Consider the following 6954-nt stretch of genomic DNA (forward strand, 5'->3'; position numbering starts at 1 on the left):
GATAACAAAATGAACACAGTGAGATTAGGGGTCTTCCTTATTGGGAATATTGTTGCTCATAATAACAATAACTTCCTGCAGCTGCAATTGTCAGGAGGAAAAAAGATCTTTATTTTCAGAAAGATTAAAAAGATCTTCCTTTGAAATGGATACCCTGTCTCAATGGCTAAATTCTGTAGTCTATCAACAGAAATTAGCAATATTTTTCTTTGCATGGCTCTTCAGGATTATTTTAGTGACTATTTCCTGATGATTTGTTTTCTAGATTCCAGATTCAGGATGAAAGTAAAGACCATTTTTTTTAATTGGGGGGAGGAGTGTATGAACTAACAAAATGGGAGCAGGTCTTAAGAAAGAAAACAGATGTGGCAATAAATTATCTCAGCCCATTTATCTATAAAATATCACTAAGCACTGTGCTCTCTTTAAGAATTTGCATTTTGAAAGCAACAGTTGTTCAAATATGGTCCACATCTGCTCTGGGTACATAGTGTGTTCTCAATAAATACTCACAAATTGAATGTTACTTAGGATATGACAATATTTTGACTGAGTTTCTGGGATGAATGAATGACACTCTTATGATGTTTAATATAAAGTAGCTATGACCTCATTGGTGTCTCATGCAAAACTGCACCACTTACTTGATTAATTAGCCCTGGTGTTGGGGGTTTGTAATGACTGGTGAAGGGAGGTGAACAATGAGGTCTTTCACTAGGCTAAAAATGAGCTACACACCAAGGTTTGTGCCCCTCTCTTCTCAAGGACTGAACTCACCCAGAATACCATTGGTGGTGTCTGTTAAGCCTTTGCTTTAAAAGAAAACCACATTATTAATCTAGTATAATCAGAATGTGTCATGTTCTACATTCAGAAAAAACTGTGCTATACGATGGGAAAACACTCTTCCCTTTATTTAGATGGAGTATATTAAGTCTGATTACCATCCCACTCTTCTCCCCCCAACAGCCCTGGCCTACAGGCATGTTGTGCACAAGACCACAAGAAGAAGGCTTTTATGGGTTTAGGTTGGGTCAGAATCGAAACAAGTTTCTCTTTTGTGTGGATAGCATATCTCTGTGCCTACAAAATATACTTCAGTGGCAACAAACAATAGTTCTCACAGGTCTGTCCTGGTAACCTAGAACCAGATGAAGGAGGAATTCTAGTGCCCTGTTGAGTCCATATTTGAACCTGCATTTAGCCAAAGGGGAAGAATCACAAGCTCTTGGTGGAAAAAAAGTCACCCTGCAATTAATTAATTATCTTTGTGGTTTGAATTCCTGTTTTGGCGGTTCTCATGGCATGCTGGTCAGTTACAGAGTGATAGGATTGAATCTCATTTGGGGGAAGGGGAGCTACTTGAAATGAGGTACTCTAAACACTTCTTGTACTGTCCCAAACTTTATTTAAAGAGTGCTGGAGTTGGAGTCAGGAGACATGGGTTCCAGGTTTATTAGATAGATGAGTTTGGACAGCTTACTTCAACTCTTTGAGCCTCAGTTTCCTCATCTGTAAAATGAGAATAATTACAGCAACTCTCACTGCCTCACAGGATTAGCATGAAGGTCAAATAAAGTATATGGGAAAGTACTTTGTATTATTATTATTGTGTTTTCAGATCCTCAAATACAAGATATTTTTCTATCCACCCATATGTTAAGATATGTCTGTAGTCTTTGTTAAATATTGTTGAGTGCTCTTTGAGGTGGATTGTGATTTGTTTGTTTTTTTCTCATTTACAGCAAATTGCACAGATGTGGCTGACTTTGATAACTGTCTAGGAAATTTAGATGATTTCTGTCCAAGATATATTGTTTGTACATGCAAAAATGGAGTGCTTTTTTGCAAGTAAGTTTTCCTACAATCTGTATGACCATGCACCTATGATATGTTGTAACTGATCATTTTCCATTGCTTCATTTACTCCCTCCATTCAAAAATACATTAACGTCTTATGATGACTTCTCCTAGATATTTGGTATAATTGAACTCCATAGCAAATATCCATAGCCATCACTTAAATCCATTTAACAATTGTACCCAATATGGAAGCCTCAATGCCATTGACTTCTCTTGACCTTCAAGGTATGGGCAGTGTGCAATTTCCCATAAACAATATTGTGTGCCTTCCTGTTCTCTATGGGTATTGTTCCCACCCAACCCAGATCTTCTGAGACTTACCAGATTCCCAGAAAAGAGGGTGTACTTTTTTCATTAGGCTTTCTCAGCTATGCGACCCTATTTTGGGCTCCATTTTTCTCAGTTGGCACAATCAAAAGCACACTGGATTTGAATTAGCAGGCTTGGGTTCAGGCCTTGCTTCTCCTGTTTGCTCTCCCTGTGAATTTGGACAAGTCTCTCAGCTTTCATAGAGCTCACTGAACTTCATCTGTCCAACAAGGGGCTATACTAGATGATGCCTAAGATCTTCTCTGGAACTGACTCTTTGAACCTTTGGACCTAGAAGAGATTAGAGTGATTACTGGTATACTTTGTTCTATGCAACATATGTAGATAGATAGATACATACATATACACATATATATGTATATGTATATATGCATATATATTGCATCTTTTAAAATCAAATTATATTTTAAATGTACCAAGAGAGTTTGCTATTTAAAGAAAACATGTGGGGAATTGTTTTGCAAATCAAACTTCCACCACCTAGTTACCTGTTTTATAAGTTTGTGTTTTTGTATCTGAGTTGCTTGCAGTTTTTGTATGTGAATGTAAAGTAAGATATGTTTGTATGCAGTCAAAGGTTCCCAGCATCTCCACATGGATAGACCTCCTCTAAGGCCATCTAGTACAACCTGTACCTGATCAGGAATTTCCTCTTAACCTCTTTGATATATGATCATCCAGACTCAACTTGAATACTTCCTGTAGGAGAGAACCCATCGTTTATTTACTAAGACCATTTTGGGATCACTCCTTACATCAATTTCAAATCTGCCCATTACTCCTAGTTCTGCCCTCTGAGGCCAAACAACATTAATCCCTCTTCCATCCTACTATGACCATCCCAATGATGATGAGCCTCTCTGAGTATCAGTCTTTGTATGGCAGGCCATCACCAGGCTTATATATGATTAGGTAGGACCTCTTTGCCCTTGTACTTGGAGAAGGCATCAGAGGAGGACTTGAGCTATATTGTCTATTATTTATTTTTCAAATTTTGGTGACTGTTCATCCCCATAGCATGCCTGTAGTTTCTTATTTTGCCACTTTTGAAGCTCCTATCCCAAGAAATACACCAAATCTAATACAAAGGTTCATCATAACTCACTGCCTAACCTTGCTCCAGGGCCCATAACTTATCTGTCTTACTTTGTCCCCATATGTGGATTAATCATATGGCTGTAAAGTACTTTGAGCTCTTTGAATGACTGTTTCTCAGTATATTTAAATAATAATTTTATTGCTACAAATATACAACTCAACATTATTTGGAGTAATCTTTAGTCCATTTTACTACAGTAATCAGTTTGATGCTGGAAGAAATCATGAAACCCTACTGACTGAGTCCATTAGAAATTTACCTTATCTAATCCCAGTTGTATACTCTTTGCAACATGTCATTCCTTCTACTCCTCCCATATCTTTTCTCTATCCCACCCATGGAAATGGATATTCCAAACTTCCTGTTCTGCTCAGTCCTTCCCTCCCTTCTGTCCCCTCCCACACAAAGGCCATTTGCTGAAAGCTTCCTCTCCAAGTTTTTTCCTTCTCTCATATCCATCTGACAACATCCCCCACTATCTTCTCCACTCTCCAGCCTCCCCTGAAGATGTGGCCCTTCTTGCCAAGGTCAACTCCTATACATGTACCCTTGAGTCAGTCCCTTCTGTGTTTTCTTAAAGATTGCTTTCAATCATCTGCACTCTATCTCTAGTCTCCGGTCTCTCCATATCTAATGGTTTCTTCTCTGCTATCACAAACACACCCAAGTCTCCCCCAACCTTTCAAAAGCCTCATTAGATGCGCCATGCTGTCTGACTCTCATGCTGTATCTGTATTATCCTCTCCTTCCTTCCTCAGCTAAACTTCTGGAAAAAGTCATCTGTATTCAGTGCCTCTACTTCCCTTCCTCTCACTCTCTTCTAAATCTTCAACAGTATGGATGCTAATATCATTATTCAGCTGAAACTACTCCCTTCACAGTTATCAATCATTTTTTAATTGCCAAACCTAATGATGTTTTCTCAATCCTCATCTTCCCTGACCTCTCTACACATTTGGACATTGTTGACCCTCCTTGCCTCCTGCATGGGTTTTTGTGACATTGTTCTCTTCCCTTTCTCACCAATTGTCCTCAGTCTCTTGAACTGTATCTTCATCTATATCATGCCCATTAATTATGGGTAACCTGAGCCCTCTTCTCTTTTTTCTTTATACTTTTGTACTATCTCACTTGATGACCACATTACCTCCCACTAAACCTATCTCTGCTGACAGTTATAATTTCTATATCCTGATGATACCCAGTCATATGCAGGGTATCCCAAAAGTCTTAGTGCAATCAGAAGCTCTAAGAGCTTCAGCCTCTCCCCTGAGCCCCAGTCCTGCATCATCAACTGCCTACTAGATACTTCAAAGTGTATGTCCTGTAGGCATCTCAAACTCAACATTCCTTTTTTGTGTTTGTTGTTTGCTTTTTGGAGGGGGGAAGGCAGGGCAATTGGGGTTAACTGACTTGCCCAAGGTCACATGGCTAGTAAGTGTTAAAAGTGTCTGAGGTCAGATTTGAACTCAGGTCCTCCTGACTTCAGGGCCAGTGCTCTATTCACTGCGCCACCTAGCCTCCCCACAAACTCAACATTTCTAAAGCAAAATATGTTATATTTCCTGTAAACCCAACCCTCTTTAGAACTTCCCCATTACCGTTGGAGGCACCACCATCCAATGAGTTGACAAATCTTGTAGTTTCTTTCTCTATTGCAACTCTCATATACATCTTTTCTCCACTCAGTCAACATTCTCATTCAGTCTCTTATCGCCTCTTGTCTGAACTATTTCAGTAAACTTCCTAATTGGCCTTCTTGCCTCCAGTTTCTTCTAACTCCAATCTATTCTCCACATAACTGCCAAAGAGATGTTCCTAAGATGTGGTCTGTTCTTACCTGTCCCCTATTCAGTAAACCCCAATGATTCCCTGTGACCTCTAGGGTCAAATATAAATTCCCCTATTTGTTATTCAAAACTCTTCACAACCTGGCCCTTTCCTACCTTTCTAATCTTCATACATACTACTTCCCTCCATGAATTCTATGATCGATCCATCCCATACTTCATCCATGACATTCCATCCCCCATCTCTGGGCCTTCGTACTCTCAACCACTTTGTCTGGAATACACTCCCTCCTCATTTCCTCCTCCTGGCTTCCTTCATGACACAATAGAAATGACTCCTTCTGAAGGTAGCCTTCCCCCAGACCTCCCAACAGCTAATGCCTTCCCCTCCCTGGCTACTTGGGATACATCTTGTACATATCTGTTTGTGTATGTATCACATCTGCCGCATTCGAATGTGAGCTTTCTGAGGGCAAAACCCATTTTTCCGCTTTCTTTGTAATCCCAGTTCTTAGGACAATAATTAGCATATATAGTAAGTCCTTAATCAATGCTTACTGATGGATTGATTGGCACTGACAAGACAGCAGTGGGTATGCACATCCATCAGCAAGTATTCATTAAATGCCTCCTGTGTGCCAAACACTGAATATACACCTACAAAGAATGAAGCAGCCCCTATACTCAGAGCTTACAGCCTTGTAGAAGAATAGGAAATACGTGTGTATGTGTCTATGTATATATCACACACATAGATATGGATAATACAAAATAAATATAAAGGGGTAAATACACAGAAATATAAGGTATATAAAGGGAGAGAGGGCATTAGTTGTAGGGATCAGGAAGGGCAAAGTAAATCATCTTATAGTCTTAAATTCTTTAAATTTTCTCTTGGCATTGCTTAAAATAAATAAAGAAAATAAAATAAACAAGGCATATTGGTGTTCAAAACATTATTTTACCTTAAAGACATGGAACAGAAACTAACTTGAAAATTTCTTTTGAAAGTAGCCCAACCTAAGAAGGACAGATTGACAAAGTCAAACTTCAGGCCACAGCACTCCCAAGTGAAGGCTGGAACCAAATTATAGAGTAATTGGAAAATGTTTAACAAAATCAATAAAAATACAATGGAAGATAGTGTTACTGTGTGGTTTTCTAAGTCAATGTGTGCCCACAGGGATCCTTAGGCATGCTTTAGTGGCCCCCAATTCTATTTGACTTTGAAATCACTGTTCTAGACCACTTATCCCATTCTACTGACCTGCAAGCAGGGTCAACATTTCACAGTAACTAGATAGTAAGAAAAAAAAATATGGGAATCTTTTTCTTTAAAATATTATTTCCCATCAGAAAAGCATTTTACATTTTAACACTGATCTGTGAGGTGCATATAGCAGGTTTTGGGAAATAATGGAAAATTCCCGCTACTTCCCTGGGCTGAATAACAAAGATAATCCTGAAACATATACGTGTATATATTTTCCATGTATGTGTATGTGTGTGTGTATTTTTTCCAGTAAGAAATCTGTGAGATTGAATAAGAACTGATTGAAACCTGCACTGACTGACCTGTACAAATGGACTGAGCTTAATGACTTGTTATAATTCTGCCCTCCTTGAATGCCGCATGGCACAGAGATGATTCTGGGTGCTCAGAAACTGTCTGTGAAGCACGGGCCGGGATAGATTGTTTTTCTGTCTGTGGTTCAAGTACTGGACCAAACTAAGTCACATAAGGATTGCCATGTGCACTAGTAAAGTACCCACATCAGCAAAATGATCAGTTCTTTAAGGCGTGTGTGTGTGTGTGTGTGTGTGTGAGAGAGAGAGAGAGAGAGAGAGAGAGAGAGAGAGAGAGAGAGAGAG

The 6954-nt window shown here is 39.1% G+C and overlaps 1 protein-coding gene across 1 annotated transcript in view; it reads left to right on the plus strand.

Moving 5' to 3' along the window:
- The first annotated feature begins 1108 nt into the window (after positions 1–1108).
- The window catches only part of ZNF711 (zinc finger protein 711), a 109845-nt gene continuing 103999 nt past the window's right edge, over positions 1109–6954 (plus strand). The window contains exon 1 of the mRNA XM_069107720.1: positions 1109–1851. The gene's annotated coding sequence lies outside the window, so the exon portion shown is untranslated. The remainder of the gene's footprint in view (positions 1852–6954) is intronic.

Source organism: Petaurus breviceps, unplaced genomic scaffold, assembly GCF_028583685.1.
Source record: "Petaurus breviceps papuanus isolate PSGF00001 unplaced genomic scaffold, PetGlider_PUasm1.0 90205, whole genome shotgun sequence".
In the NCBI taxonomy this organism is placed as follows: Eukaryota; Metazoa; Chordata; class Mammalia; order Diprotodontia; family Petauridae; genus Petaurus; species Petaurus breviceps.